This window comes from Ahaetulla prasina, chromosome 1 (genome assembly GCF_028640845.1).
Source record: "Ahaetulla prasina isolate Xishuangbanna chromosome 1, ASM2864084v1, whole genome shotgun sequence".
NCBI lineage: Eukaryota > Metazoa > Chordata > Lepidosauria > Squamata > Colubridae > Ahaetulla > Ahaetulla prasina.
This window is the reverse complement of record NC_080539.1, coordinates 374,960,658-374,975,324: the sequence shown is the minus strand read 5'-3', so window position 1 is coordinate 374,975,324 and position 14,667 is coordinate 374,960,658. Positions and strand designations below refer to the sequence as shown.

The following is a 14,667-nucleotide window of genomic DNA, read 5'->3' as shown; positions in this document are numbered from 1 at the left end:
CTAGTTTAATGAAAAGAAGGACCAGGGCAGACATGATAGCAGTGTTCCAATATCTCAGGGGTTGCCACAAAGAAGAGGGAGTCAAACTATTCTCCAAAGCACCTGAGGGCAGAACAAGAAGCAATGGGTGGAAACTAATCAAGGAAAGAAGCAACTTAGAACTAAGGAGAAATTTCCTGACAGTTAGAACAATTAATCAGTGGAACAACTTGCCTCCAGAAGTTGTGAATGCTCCAACACTGGAAGTTTTAAAGAAAATGTTGGATAACCATCTGACTGAGATGGTGTAGGGTTTCCTGCCTGGGCAGGGGGTTGGACTAGAAGGCCTCCAAGGTCCCCTCCAACTCTGTTGTTATATTATATTATATTATATTATATTATATTATATTATATTATATTATATTATATTATATTATATTATATTATATTATATTATATTATATTATATTATATTATATTATATTATATTATATTATATTATATTATATTATATTATATTATATTATATTATATTATATTATATTATATTATATATATTATATTATATTATATTATATTATATTATATTATATTATATTATATTATATTATATTATATTATATTATATTATATTATATTATATATTATATTATATTATATTATATTGAGACTATGATATGTTATCTAAAGTCTCAAATCATTTGCAACAAATGTTCCATTGATTATACAAATCTACTGATTGTGAATATGTATTTGAAAAATAAAACAACAAACACCAAGATAGTTGTGAGTGACATAGAAATGGAGTGAAGAAATTAAAAGAAGTGCTTGTTAGAGAACCCCAGAACCTCTTTCTTTTTTCAAATGATCATCTGGAACAATTCACACCTTAACAACAGGTGTAAGAATTTGTGTGTCATGATAGAGTATACAATAAGGATGGGGAAAAGAGATGACTAATGATAAGGTGTGCAAATGGATATAAAAATATGGTGCATAATCTGTTGTGAGCCTTGATAAAAAATCAAACATGGAGACAATCAAACAAATCTGATAAAAAGAGAACTATTATGTGGTGTGTGTGTTTTTAGGAAGCAATGGGGGTCTTCAAGGACTCTTGATTTGAGATGCAGCCCACTGTGATCCCTGCCCAGAAGACCAATCTTCCAACAAGGACAAGGACTACTGCATTGCCAAGAAGCTCCACTTCCTCTCTTGTCAAGAAAGTTGCTTCTCTCCTTAATTAGTTTCCAGCTAACAATCATAACAATGTTTAGATGGAATAATAGGTTTATTTCAGGGGTGAAATGCTCCTGGATTGGACCGTATCAAGTAATTCAGTAGCAATCGTGGCTGGTAGTTTGGCGATCCGGTTGTTCTGTCTCCTTCCCCACTTCAGACCCACGAGCTGGCCTTCAGCCAGCGGATTCACAGCTCTTATCAGTCCTGGCAGAGAAATCGCAGCTGTCTGCCAAAGTTCAAACAAATGACTCACGTACCAAGACTTTCAGCTCTTTTTGAAATGGTTCAGCTAAACTTTTGCTTCCCGTGGAGTGAGAGCCGTCCCAAAGCTCCTTATATATCCTTTTCCTTTTGATGACACCGCCTCTCTTCTGAAGCGCGGGTCAAGCCAAGCTTGATTATTATTATCAGCTGGGTCTGAAGGCGTAGCCTGGGGAAGGGAGGAATCAGGGGATGACGGCCTCATTACGTCCTCTGACTGGTCTGGTTCTGGCTCCTGGAGCCGGGCCAAAGGAATCTGTGCTCCCGAGGTAACCCTTCCCCGTCACTCTCAGAATCAATTTTGGGCATGGGGCCAGGTTCTGGGGCTGGAGTCACAACACTGGTAGTGATGCGTGGCGGGCATGTTTTTGGCAAAAACAGGTGCATTTTTGGCAAAAACAGGCCATGCAGAACACTGCAGAGTGCTTCTGGGGGCCGGGGAGGGTGAAAACATGTTGCATGGAGGGTTTGGGAGGCCAAAAATGCCTGTATTCGGTCTATAAGACTCAACTAAATTTCCCCCCACTTTTAGGGGGGAAAGGTATGTCTTTTACTCCCAAAAAAATACGGTATAATGTCTTGTTATAACAGATGAGCTGATGGCAGAACAGAAGGTCGTTTTGATAATCACTCTGAGTGTGTCATGGCAGCTCTGAGAATGACGCTTTTGGCATTCTGTGGGGAGACTGCTGATGAGTTTTAAAACTCAATAAATTATCAGAGGAAGGGGAGAAAAGAATAGAATAGAAATGTGGGATGCCACATATACAGCGTGTAGGTGCGTAGAACAAAAGCCAGTCCCCATAAATAATTTATTATATAAACTAGATTATTCAATTTATAAGGAAAGGGGCTTTTGGTATATACCCTGTAAATGAAAAAATAAAATACAAAAAATAATTTTCATTTTCTCCTGCTGGAATGGGAAACATCTAAATATTGTTCTTGCTAGCAGACAGTTCAGTTCCCAAGGACGTATAGACTCCTGACGTCTTGGCTGCTACTTTTCTCAAGAGACCCAATTGGCTCCTGACATCAGCAGTGTTACTAGATGCCCTAGGAAAGGGTTAAAAAAGGAACCTTCTGTCTTCAGAAACCTTGGGCAGTCCATCACTGGCGGTTTTTAAAAGGAGACTAGACAGTCACTTATCTAATAACAATAACAGAGTTGGAAGGGAGCCTTGGAGGTCTTCTAGTCCAACCCCCTGCCCAGGCAGGAAACCCTACACCATTTCAGACAAATGGTTATCCAATCTTTTCTTAAAAACTCCCAGTGTTGGAGCATTCACAACTTCTGCAGGCAAGTTGTTCCACTTATTGATTGTTCTAACTGTCAGGAAATTTTTGAAACTCTGAAACAGTATAGACTTTTTTCTTGTGTACCAAAAGTGCTTTTGCACCTGACGGCACTCATAATACAATGCCCCCCTTGCGCATGCACGCACGACCCCCCCATGCTCCCCTGCCCCCCCATACATGCGCATGTGACCCTCCCATGCTCCTTTATGCTCCCACCGGCCACTGTGCATGCGCACGCGACCCCCGCCATTTTGGCCCTAGTAGGCCTCCCTGCAGTCTCATGAGGCCAAAGACAGGCCACAGAGGGGGGCACGCCACCCCTCCGTGCTCCCCCCACCCCCCCTGTACATGCACACGCAGCCCCACCCCACTTTGCACGAGCACAGGACCCCCCCCCCCGCATATGCGCACCATCTCCTGCATGCAACCCCCCCCCACGCATCCTGAAAATCAGCTGGCTGGTGGGGGGCACTTGTGCGTGCGCGGTAGAGCTGAGATGGGCGATGGTTTGCATGCCTGCAGAAAGGGCCCCACATGCCATCTGTGCCATAGAGGGTGTGCCATAGGTTCGCCATTATGGGTCTAGATTGTGCTGCTTGAGCAGGGGGCTAGACTAGAAGATCTCCAAGGTCCCTTCCAGTTCTCTTCTCTTCTCTTCTCTTCTCTTCTCTTCTCTTCTCTTCTCTTCTCTTCTCTTCTCTTCTCTTCTCTTCTCTTCTCTTCTTCTACTCTACTCTACTCTACTCTACCTCTACTCTACTCTACTCTCCATTCCATTCCATTTCTATATTCTATTCTATTCTATTCTATTCTATTCTATTCTATTCTATTCTATTCTATTCTATTCTACTCTACTCTACTCTACTCTACTCTACTCTACTCTCTTCTCTTTTCTCTTGTTGTGTCTCGTCCGCTTTCACCGCAGCCGGGGCCTTCTTATCTGCTTCCGAACGCTGAGGAATGTCCTAGTATGCCTCCTGGCCCCAGCCCTGGCTCCATGCCCAGACAGGCTGAGGAGGAAGAAGTACCTCCAGCCCCCAGCCCTGGCTCCATGCCCAGACAGGCTGAGGAGGAAGAAGTACCTCCAGCCCCCAGCTCTGGCTCCATGCCCGAGAAGCCAGGGAGAAACTAGACCCCTCCCCCTCCCCCACAGCATGTGAGCCTGAGGAAGGTCAATTACCAACAGCTGCAGACTGGAGTGACCCTCGCTTCAGAAGAATTGATAGGCGGAGGCAACAGAAGGAAGGGAGGGGCAGGCTGGGATAAGTGCTGAGTCATGGAGCAGCTAAGTGAGCACTGCAGTTGTTGTATGATTATTGTAACAGGGGTTCGGTCGGGGCAGTATATTCACACATTGTGTGTGTGTGTGTGTGTGTGTGTGTGTGTGTGTGTGTGTGTAAATGGGTGCTCACATCAATCAGAATAAAGCTGGAAGGGACCTTGGTGGTCTTCTGAGCCAACCCATGGCTCAAGCAGGAGACCCTAGACCAGAGGGTCAAACTCATGTCATGGTGGCATCACGTGATGTATCAGAACTTTTCCCCACTTCGCTAAACCGGGCATGGGCCTGGCCGGTGTGTGACACATCCGGCCCATCAGCCAGGAGCTTGACAGCTCTGCCCGAGACCAGTTCACACTGTCCAGTCTTTTCTTAAAACATCCCAGTGTTGTGTCTTGCCCGCTCTCACCGCAGCCGGGGTCTGCTTATCTGCTCCCGAACACGGAGAAATGTATGTCTCCCGGCCCCAGTCCTGGCTCCATGCCCAGACAAGCTGAAGAGGAGGGAGCACCCCCCGGCCCTGGCTCCATGCCCAGACAAGCTGCAGAGGAGGGAGCACCCCCCGGCCCCAGCCCTGGCTCCATGCCCAGGCAAACGGAGTAGCTAGACCCCTCCCCCTCCTCCACAGCATGTGAGCCTGAGGAAAGTTTACTTCCAACAGCTGATTGGAGTGACCCTCGCATCAGAAGATTGGATAGGCGGAGGCAACAGAAGGAAGGGAGGGGCAGGCCTGGATAAGTGCTGAGTCATGGAGCCACACCCCATGGCCTATATAAAGGATCTGCTGTCTGGCATTCTCTGAGTCAGGCAAAGTCTACCATATCTTGCTGAAGTCACTTTCTGGTCTCCTGCCTGCCCTGAGGACTTTGCTAGGACTTTGGCAGAGCTGCAGAGGCACGCCTGATTCGGATTTCCCTGACCCGGCCGTCAGCGGAGGAGTGGGACACGACATCTCTTCCCTTCTCTTCTCTTCCGTTCTACTCTACTCTACTCTACTCTACTCTACTCTACTCTACCATTCCATTCGATTCCCAGTATTAAGCCACCCATCTCTGTTGTCAAATGTATGGAACCCTGGTGCTTGGAATAGAAGGAAACCATCCAAATATTACAGCCTGTTTTATCATAACATCAGTTTCCATGTGGCAGGTTGTCTGAGACAACTGAACTTTAAAGTTTCATCCTCCAAAGTCTAGCCTTTTATCCAGGGGTGAAATCCCGCAGGTTCTGACAGGTTCTGGAGAACCGGTAGAGGAAATTTTGAGTAGTTCAGAGAACCAGCAGATACCACCTCTGGCTGGCCCCAGAATGGGGTCGGAATGGAGATTTTGCAGTATCCTTCCCTTTACTGTGGAACCGGTGGGTGGTTAGAAAATTTTACTACTAACAGAGATACAAAAGTGGGCGGTAGATATAAAAAGATTTTTTTTTTTATTTGCATTTATATCCTGCCCTTCTCCGAAGACTCAGGACGGCTTACACTATGTCAAGCAATATTCTTCATCCATTTGTATACTATATACAAAGTCAACTTATTGCCCCCCAACAATCTGGGTCCTCATTTTACCTACCTTATAAAGGATGGAAGGCTGAGTCAACCTTGGGCCTGGTGGGACTTGAACCTGCAATATTGCAAGCAGTTGCTTTTAATAATAGGCTGCATTAGCCTGTTGCGCCACCAGAGGCCCATTTTGCAATATCCTTCTCCCAGGAGTGGGGAAGGAATGGGGATCCTTCCGTGAAGTAGGGTGGGAATGGAGATTTTGCAGTATCTTTCCCCTGCCATGCCCACCAAGCCACACCCACCAAGCCACACCACGCCCACCAAGCTACGCCCACAGAACCAGTACTAAAAAAAAATGGATCTCACCACTGCTTTTGTCCCAAGTTACAAAAAGCCAATAACCATAAATAATAAATAAAACTCCTGGTCTATTCTTCTTCCTTTTTAATAATCACTTAATGTCTGCACACAAAGACCAGGAGGTCAATCTATTTTCCAAAACACCTGAAGGCAAGGCAAGAAACAATTGATGGAAACTAACCAAGGAGAGAAGCAATCTAGAAGGAAGGAAGAACTTCCTAAAAAGTGAGAACAATTAACCAGCGGAACAGCTTTCCTTCAGAAAGTTGTGTTTTAAGAAGAGACGGGACAAAGGGACTGTAAGAAGTAATATGTGAAGTTGGTATTGCTTCTTTTCTTTTTTCCTTTTTATTATTCTTTCCTATCTCTTTATCTTTATTGTGAGGGGATTTAAAGTTTTAAATTTTTTAAAGGTGGGAGGTTATGTATATTTTGCATACTTTAGCTTGTGATTGTTGGTCATAATACCCGGTATTTGCTCTGGGAAGTCCAGGGGGGGGAGGGGGGGGGAAAGTGGGGAAAATGATACATGGATTGATTATTAATGTACAGTAATGTTTGAAGATATGAAATTAAAATTTAAAATGATATTGGGGCTGCCCGACTGCCATTTCAGAAAGAAAAGGAGAGAGGAGTAGAAGGAGGGAAGAAAGTAGGTAGGAAAGAGTTGAGAAGGAGGAGGAGAATAAGAAGGTTAGAAAGGGTGGAAGAAGGGAGGAGTGGAGAAGGAGGAGAGGAAGTAGTAAAGTGAAGGAGATGAAGGATGTGAAAGTAGTAGAGGATAGAGAGGGTGGTTGTGAAGAAAGGAAGTGGCAGTCGGGCAGGCCTGAATCAGTAATAAATAAAAATTAATGATTAATGATGGATAATAGTTTGTACATAAATATGATGTTGGAAAATGGAAATAAAAATTATTTAAAACTAAAAAGATTAAAAAAAAGAAGAAGAGACGGGACAGCCACCTGTCTGAAATGCTATCGGGTTTTTTGCCTGAGCAGGGGGATGGACTAGAAGACCTCCAAGGTCCCTTCCAACTCTTTTTTAAATGTTTTTTTTGTTTTAATGTGATACACAATCTGACAAACACACAACATATAACATATAAATATTTCCTATTTCTTTTTTTAAAATTTTATTTTTATTACGATTTTCTTTTTTCATAACAATTGTACATATTCAACAGAACCATGACATTATTGTGTGTTTCGGATCTACCTTCCATATAATTTTTATATACATTATCATCAATAGCCTTATGTATATTTTGTTTTCTATTTCTATTGATTGTCCATGTGTACCAATTTTCCCAGACCGCATAGTATTCTGAATCTTCTTGTTCTTGTAGTTCTATGGTAAGCCCATCCATTTCTGCGCAATCCTATACTTTTTGGATAATCTGACTCTCTGGTGGTATGTTACTGAGTTTCCAATATTGCGCGAACACAATCCTTGCCGCTGTTAGAATGTGCAAAATCAAGGGAGGGTTACAGGATATAACAAAATGCCAAATTGAACTGAACCCAGAAACAAAGGTTTCGAAGGTGGCGGAGTTCTAAATTTTCTAAACTCAGGATTTCAAGTCTGGTGGCATAAGGTATTTTGTTGTATTCAGAGGAGTGGCGAAATCATCTTGGTTCCTCTTCTCTGCACTTTTCTAGAGTCCCAACATCTTTTTTTCCAGTGTGGTGACCAAAACTGGAGGCAGGACTCTAGGTGTGGTTTTACTAAGGCTTTATAGAGTGGTATGAGTACCTCACTAGATCTTGATTGTATCCCTCTGTTAATGCAGTTTAGGATTGCATTGGCTTTTTTGGCTTGTTGCTGCACACTGCTGGCTCATATTTAGCTGGTTGTCCACTAAGAATCCAAAGTCCCTTTCTCAGTTATTGCTATTTAGCCTGTGTACTTTTGGTTTTTTTTTTTGTACTTTTGGGGTTTTGGGGGTCAAATTATTCTCCAAAGCACCTGAGGGCAGGACAAGAAACAATCGATGGAAACTAATCAAGGAGAGAAGCAACCGGGAATTAAGGAGAAACTTCCTAACAGTGAGAACAATTAACCAGTGGAACAGCTTGCCACCAGAAGTTGTGGGTGCTCCATCACTGGATGTTTTTAAGAAAAGACTAGACCAGGGGTCTCCAACCTTGGTCCCTTTAAGACTTGTGGATTTCAACTCCCAGAGTTCCTCAGCCAGCTTTGCTGGCTGAGGGACTCTGGGAGTTGAAGTCCACAAGTCTTAAAGGGACCAAGGTTGGAGACCCCTGGACTAGACAGTCACTTGTCTGAGATGGCATGGGTTCTCCTGCTTGAGCAGGGGGCTGGACTAGAAAACCTCCAATGTCCTTCCAGCTCATTCTACTCTGTTCTAAGTCGTTTGCTTTCCCAAGGACTTTTGCACACGGAAACTCACAGGGATTATTTTAACAGCAGGAAGGTGTAAACACGTCTTATGTAAGAAGAGTAAAAATAACTCCTAAAAATATTTGCAATATTTTACTGAAGTGGAGCAACAAATCATCAGAGCTCTATAATACTGTGTCCTGTTTCAGGAGTAACATTCCATCGAGAACCAATCGCAACATGAAGATATTTTACCTGCTCTTCACATTCCTTTTCCTTGCATTCCTGCCTGGACCAGGTAAGAAACTAAATGCCTGATAATTCAAAGAAGAAGAAAAAATTGATAGCTCACTCCTTTCTAAACAAGTATGACTAACTTTGAAAGCAGGGTAATTTATTTCTGGAGGCTAAAACATATGAAGAACGGTTGGAGGAACTGGGTATGTCTAGTTTAATGAAAAGAAGGACTAGGGGAGACATGATAGTCTTCCAATATCTCAGAGGCTGCCACAAAGAAGAGGGAGTCAAACTATCCTTCAAAGCACCTGAGGGAAGAACAAGAAGCAATGGGTGGAAACTGATCAAGGAAAGAACCAACTTAGAACTAAGGAGAAATTTCCTGACAGTTATTTATTTATTTATTTATTTATTTATTTATTTATTTATTTATTTATTTATTTTTCGTATTTTTATACGCCCTATCTCCCTAGGGACTCAGGGTGGTTCACAGGCAGATAAAATGTACATATAAATACAAAATAAAACATCAATTAAAAAACTTATTCCACAAAGCCAAATAGTTAAAAATACTAATATACATAATAAAACCCATTAAAACCCGTATAAATTTAAAATCTAGTCTAGTCCTGCGCAAATGAATAGATGTGTTTTAAGCTCGCGGCGGAAGGTCCAGACGTCAGGCAGTTGACGAAGTCCTGGGGGAAGTTCGTTCCAGAGGGTGTGAGCCCCCACAGAGAAGGCCCTTCCCCTGGGTGTCGCCAGACGGCACTGCCTGGCTGACGGCACCCTGAGGAGTCCCTCTCTGTGAGAGCGCACGGGTCGGTGAGAGGTATTCGGTAGCAGCAGGCGGTCCCGTAAATAGCCCGGCCCTATGCCATGCCAAGTTAGAACAGTTAAGTGGAACGACTTGCCTGCAGAAGTTGTGAATGCTCCAACACTGGAAATTTTTAACAAGGGGTTGGATAACCATCTGTCTGAAATGGTGTAGGGTTTCCTGCCTGGGCAGGGGGTTGGACTAGAAGACCTCCAAGGTCCCTTCCAACTCTGATATTATATTATATTATATTATATTATATTATATTATATTATATTATATTATATTATATTATATTATATTATATTATATTATATTATATTATATTATATTATATTATATTATATTATATTATATTATATTATATTATATTATATTATATTATATTATATTATATTATATTATATTATATTATATTATATTATATTATATTATATTATTTCTGTTGACTGCCAACTGCAAGCAGTTTGATCCTGACTGACTCAAGGTTGATTCAGCCTTCGATCCTTCCGAGGTGGGTAAAATGAAGACCCAGATATATGTTTTTTTTAATTTGCATTTATATCCCGCCCTTCTCCGAAGACTCAGGGTGGCTTACACTATGTTAGCAATAGTCTTCATTCTATTTGTATATTTATATACAAAATCAACTTATTCCCCCCAACAATCTGGGTCCTCATTTTACCTACCTTATAAAGGATGGAAGGCTGAGTCAACCTTGGGCCTAGTGGGACTAGAACCTGCAGTAATTGCAGGCAGCTGCTGTTAATAACAGACTGCATTAGCAGATTGTTGGGGGCAAGAGGCTGACTCTGTAAACTGCTTAGAGGGGGCTGTAAAAGCACTATGAAAAAGTACATAAAAGTATATAGCACACAGAATTGGAAACATCCGGATATCCTACTGGATCAAAGTATAATAAAACAATATACGAATGTGCAGAAATGGACAGATTATCGATGGAAATGAAGGAGAGGGAAGATACTGAGTACTATTGAATATGGAATAGATGGTATTCCTGGCTGGAGATTAAGCATAAAACTTTTGTTATGAGACTGAATTCTGAATAGAGGTTAAGATCATGTAAATAAGGATGTTGGTTTATAGAGATACTTAGAAGTAGAATCTGTATATAGAGGTTAAATAGGATACGAGATGTAGGAAAAGCTGTTATGAGTAATGTAATTTTGACGCGCTTGTCTTTGTGTGTTTTATATATATATATGTTTGTTTTTGTGTATTGTGCTTTCTCTGTGTGTGTATTGTGTATTTTAACTTTTGGAAATTCAATAAATATTATTTTTTTTAAAAAAGAAAAAGTATATAAGTCTAAGTGCTGTTGCTACTGCTGTTGCTATCTGGTATGCCACCAGACTTGAAATCCTGGGTTTAGAAAACTTAGAACTCTGCCGCCTTCGACATGACCTGAGTTTAACTCATAGAATCATCTGCTACAATGTCCTTCCTGTCGAAGACTACTTCAGCTTCAACTGCAACAATACACGAGGACACAATAGATTTAAACTTAATGTTAACCGCTCCAATCTTGATTGCAGAAAATATGACTTCAGTAACAGAGTTGTAAATACTTGGAACACACTACCTGACTCTGTGGTCTCTTCCCAAAATCCCCAAAGCTTTAACCAAAGACTATCTACTATTGACCTCACCCCATTCCTAAGAGGTCTGTAAGGGGCGTGCATAAGAGCACCAGCGTGCCTACCGTTCCTGTCCTAATGTTTTCCTTCATTATATCCAATTAATATAGTTATTACATACTCATACTCATATATACGCTTATGTGTTGTATAGTTTTTTCATGCTTATGCTTATATATACTGTTGTAAATAAATAAATAAATAAATAAACAAACAAACAAACAAACAAACAAACAAACAAACAAACCAGATGGATTTATTTGGTCCTACTGCAAGGAGAAACAGATCCGCCTGGTGAGATGAAACTGCCTGAAGCCACAAGAATTCTGCATTGGTAGTGGTATCTTGGAATGAGAAATATATGGCAATATCAAAGTAGCTTTACTCATCAATTACTTCTCTCCTCTCTTCCTTTTCATAGGGAATGCCGTTGCCCAGTGCCGGAAACGAGGAGGATACTGCATGAACTTTCCCTGTAATGCAGGCTATACTTACATTGGAAAAATGGATTGCTTGAGAAAAGTGTGCTGTTTACCGTAAGAAAAAAAGTTCCCTAATAGAGATGCCACGGTTGTAGATTTGTCAAGTGCCAGATAAATTAGAATTAGGATTAGAATTTTTATTGGCCAAGTGTGATTGGACACACAAGGAATTTGTCTCTGGTGCATACGCTCTCACTGTACATAAAAGAAAAGATACCTTCATCAAGGTACAACACTTACAACACTTAATGATAGTCATAGGATACAAATTTAACACTTAATGATACAACATTTAATGATAGTCATAGGCTACAAATAACCAATCAGGAAACAGTATCAATATAAATGGTAAGGATACAAGCAACAAAGTCATAAGTGGAAGGAGATGGGTAATGGGAATGATGAGAAGATTAATAGTGCAGATTTAGTAAATAGTTTGACAATGTTGAGGGAATTATTTGTTTAGCAGAGTGATGGCCTTCGGGGAAAAACTGTCCTTGTGTCTAGTTGTTCTGGTGTGCAGTGCTCTATAGCGTCGTTTTGAGGGTAGGAATTGAAACAATTTATGTCCAGGATGCGAGGGGTCTGTAAATATTTTCACGGCCCTCTTCTTGATTCGTGCAGTATACAGGTCCTCAATGGAAGGCAGGTTGGTAGCCATTGTTTTTTCCGCAGTTCTAATGATCCTCTGAAGTCTGTGTCTTTCTTGTTGGGTTGCATAACCGAACCAGACAGTTATAGAGTTGCAAATGACAGACTCAATAATTCCTCTGTAGAACTGAATCAGCAGCTCCTTGGGCAGTTTGAGCTTACTGAGTTGGTGCAGAAAGAACATTCTTTGTTGACCTTTTTTGATGACGTTTTTGATGTTAGCTGTCCATTTTAGATCTTGTGATATGATAGAACCTAGAAATTTAAAGGCTTCTACTGTTGATACTGTGTTGTCTAGTACTGTGAGAGGTGATCAGGAGATCCAGGCAGTTCAAATAAGTATAAAGATTTATTGCAAACTTAGGCTCTCTACAAGAATCTGACCAGAGGTGGTATTCAGCCAGTTCTGGTGAACCAATAGTGGAAATTTTGAGTAGTTCGGAGAACCGGCAAATACCACCTCTGGCTGGCCCCACCCTGATCTATTTGCTGCCTCCTGAGTCCCAGCTGATCAAGTCTCAGATTCTCAGTTGATCGAGTCTTAACCGATCGGCTGGGTCTTCTTTTGTTGCCCTGCACAGGAGAACAGAGCTGGAAAACAGGTTAGTGGGGTGGGGAGGGAATGGGGATTTTGCAGTATCCTTCCCCTGGAGTGGGGTGGGAATGGAGATTTTGCAACATCCTTCCCCTGTTTGCAGTATTCTTCCTCTGGAGTGGATTGGTAATGGAGATTTTGCAGTATCCTTCCCCTGGAGTGGGGAGGGAATGGAGATTTTGCAGTATCCTTCCCCTGGAGTGGGGAGGGAATGGGGATTTTGCAGTATCCTTCCCATGCCATGCCCACCAAGCCACGCACACCAAGCCACACCACATCCACCAAGCCATGCCCACAGAACCAGTAGTAAAAAATTTTTTGGATCCCACCACTGAATCTGACCGACTAACAGTCAAGGGAAATGGGCAGGAGATAAGAAAGTCATTCAAGGTGCGCAAGAGTTAAATTGCTTGCAGACACATAGGAACCCATGAATTATGACGTGTTGACCCATCCTTTGAGCTCAGCCTCGTCATCTCCTACAAGAGTGGGATAATCTACCTGATATTGTTTCTATTTACAAAGCGTTGTAAGATACAGACATGGACATGATGTGGGTTTCCAGGAAAGCTCTGTACAGAAAGGAAGGGAGGAGAGAATAGGTTTTGGGATTCAGGGGTCAGAAGAAACATTGACCTCACTTCGACCAACAAATTGTTTTATCTCATTTCTTAGACGCAGCTAAGAATAATGCCATCTCCCTCTACTGTCCAGCATGTCTTCAAGATCTGGCCAATGACCTGAGATCACTACTTGCTATTGCTTTATCTACCTTTATATAAATCCAAATTACTATCTATCGGACGCTAACACATGTATGCATTGAAGGAAGATTTGGCACCTTTTCCTTGAAATACAGCTAAGTGAGCATTGCAGTTGTTGTATGATTATTGTAACAGGGGTTCGGTCGGGGCAGTATATTCACACATTGTGTGTGTGTGTGTGTGTGTGTGTGTGTAAATGGGTGCTCACATCAATCAGAATAAAGCTGGAAGGGACCTTGGTGGTCTTCTGAGCCAACCCATGGCTCAAGCAGGAGACCCTAGACCAGAGGGTCAAACTCATGTCATGGTGGCATCACGTGATGTATCAGAACTTTTCCCCACTTCGCTAAACCGGTCGTGGGCCTGGCCAGCGTGTGACGCATCCAGCCCGTCGGCCAGGAGCTTGACAGCTCTGCCCGAGACCAGTTCACACTGTCCAGTCTTTTCTTAAAACATCCCCAGTGTTGTGTCTTGCCCGCTCTCACCGCAGCCGGGGTCTGCTTATCTGCTCCCGAACACGGAGGAATGTATGCCTCCCGGCCCCAGTCCTGGCTCCATGCCCAGACAAGCTGAAGAGGAGGGAGCACCCCCCGGCCCCAGCCCTGGCTCCATGCCCAGGCAAACGGAGCAGCTAGACCCCTCCCCCTCCTCCACAGCATGTGAGCCTGAGGAAAGTTTATTTCCAACAGCTGCTGATTGGAGTGACCCTCGCATCAGAAGACTGGATAGGCGGAGGCAACAGAAGGAAGGGAGGGGCAGGCCTTAATGAGTGCTGAGTCATGGAGAAATTTCTCCTTAGTTCCAGGTTGCTTCTCTCCTTTAGTTTCCATCCACTGTTTCTTGTCCTGCCTTCTGGTGCTTTGAAGAATAAGTCGACCCCCTTTTCTTTTGTGGCAGCCCCTCAAATACACAAGTATCCGGCTTTTTTTTTTTTTACATTTCAATGTGGAAGATTGAAATGTAATATTAATCACATTCATTTTTATTAGCCGGTTATTTATTAATTTATTAAAAACTGGAGATGTATTTATCACAGATGAATTAAAAAGCCATTTAAAAATGCAAATACAAACATAAATACACTTTGAATAGTCTTTCAAACATTTTGACTCATGCTGGAACTCATCTTCAGGGAACTTCTCTCTCTCTCCAGAATGTGTGCACTGGGCTGTTCCAGAGGTGGGTTTCAGCAGGTTCTG

At 42.3% G+C, this 14,667-nt stretch overlaps 1 long non-coding RNA gene across 1 annotated transcript; it reads left to right on the top strand.

Moving 5' to 3' along the window:
• The first annotated feature begins 8,381 nt into the window (after nt 1–8,381).
• Nucleotides 8,382–13,576, top strand: LOC131188405 (uncharacterized). Its single transcript, XR_009152775.1, has 3 exons — nt 8,382–8,562; nt 11,398–11,512; nt 13,380–13,576. It is a non-coding gene; the product is annotated as an uncharacterized LOC131188405 (long non-coding RNA).
• The last annotated feature ends 1,091 nt before the right edge of the window (nt 13,577–14,667 follow it).